This window comes from Aptenodytes forsteri, unplaced genomic scaffold (assembly GCF_000699145.1).
Source record: "Aptenodytes forsteri isolate BGI_AS27 unplaced genomic scaffold, ASM69914v1 Scaffold308, whole genome shotgun sequence".
Taxonomy (NCBI): Eukaryota; Metazoa; Chordata; class Aves; order Sphenisciformes; family Spheniscidae; genus Aptenodytes; species Aptenodytes forsteri.
In genome coordinates this window covers 359,745-361,658 of record NW_008795475.1, presented here as the reverse complement: position 1 = coordinate 361,658, position 1,914 = coordinate 359,745, and positions in this window count along the sequence as shown.

The following is a 1,914-nucleotide window of genomic DNA, read 5'->3' as shown; positions in this document are numbered from 1 at the left end:
GGCTGGAGCATCCCGGGGTCCTCGGAGCATCCCGGGGCCTTTGCAGCATCCCGGGGGCCTTCAGAGCATCTTGGAGCCCTTGGAGCACCCAGGTGCCCTCGGAGCATCCTGGGGTCCTCAGAGCACCCTGAGCTCCTTGGGAAGCCCTGGACCCCTTGGAGCATCCCAGGGCCCTCTGAGCACCCCAAGTTCCTCGGAGCACCCTGGGCTCCTGGGAACACCATGAGCCTGTCAGATCACACATGGCCCCTAAGAGCAGCCCGAGCCCCTTGGAGCCTCCCAGGACCCTCAGAGCAACTGAAGCCCCTCAGAGTCCCCAAGCCCCTCGGAGCCCCTCTGAGCACCCAGAGCCCTTCGGAGCACCCCAGTGAGTGCCTGAGCTGGCCCAGCTCCCACCTGCCGGCAGGGCTGAGTGGGAGCATCCCACTTGCACAGCACCCACTGCCGGGGTGCTGCCACCCTGCGCCCCTCCCAGTCCCAAGGAAGGGCTGGAAGGCGCAGGAAGGAGTTTCCTAAATCCCCAGAGTTTCCAAAGCCAATTTTTTTCATTAAAATAAAAACAGAGGCTCTGACTGCTTCCCCCCCGCCCCAAGCTCTGCAGTGCAAGGACTCCTAAAAACCTGTGATTTACAGGAAAAATCACCCCAAGGACCACAGGGGTTGTAAAGACCCATAATGGGGAGGCCCAACCACCGTTTGCAGTGTGGGGCCGTGGAGGACTTCACATCCCAGCAGCCTCCTGCCCTGTGTCATCCCCACCCTGGAGGAAACAGGGTCCCCTAAAACCCTCTATAGCCCCCCCCATCTCTGGGGCAGGGGGCCTGCCTGCCGGGGGGGCAGCCCCGGTGGGGCCTGTGGAAGGGAGGAAGAGGAGGGCTGGGCCGCGAGGCTGAGGCAGGGCCGCGCGGGAGCATCACTTACTCCGGCCGCCCGGCGCAGGATCCGGCGGGGGGAGCGGGGAGCAGGGGGCAGGCAGGGACGAGCCCCTATGTGTTGGTACCGTTCGTCCCTCTCCCTGCTGCAAACCTCCTGGAACAACCCCAGGTCGGACTCAGCCCCCACCCAAAACGCCCCCTCAGTCCCAGCTGTCCCCCTGTCCTGGGGGGTCGGGGCAGGGAGGGTCCCCTGAATCGCCACCGGCGCAGCCGAGGACGACGGTTTCCACCCCATGCATCGACCCTGGCCCCCCGCGGACAAGACGTGCCCCCCCGCCCCGCCCTGCAAACCAGGCCCCCCAAACCAGGGGGGGCCCCAGCAGCCCTCTGACCACCATCAGAAAAAGCTGCTGCAGCTCGGTGGGCTTTGGCGAAGTGGTCCTTGCAGCTTTTCCTATGAGAAAACAGGGAACGGCAATGGCGCCCCGGTCCTGCTGCGCCCTGTCGCCCTGCTTTGTCTCGCCGCTGCCCCGGCCGGCTGTGCCAAACGGTCCCGAGTCACGCCGGGATGTGGAGACGCCTGAGCCGGGTTCCTGGGGGAGTTGATTTCTGTATTCAGCATCTTCTAGAGGGTTCAACGTGGGGGGGATGGGACTGCCTCCGATGTGTGTCTGCCCACGTCCCCACGTGGGGACACGTGGGTGCAGGGCTCTTGTCACGGGGCCAGTGGGAGCCACGGGCTGGCACCAGGGTGAAATACAAACTCCGGGCTCAGTTTTTGAGTCAGACTCACATTTGCTGAGTCTGATTATTTACCATAATTATTAACAATAATCCTATTTATACCCCAGAATGACTGGAGCAGTTCCACTCCGAGGGTACGAACGAGCAGCAAAGAGCCGGTCCTTGCTGCAGGTAGGCCACCATCTAAAGCAGCTGTGGGATTCAGTGGTTGGCACTGGCACAGCCCGGCAGCCAGCACAGGCCAGGGGGGCTCGCGAGGAAGCGCTCGCTCAATGCCAGTGTCGGGGGGGAAACC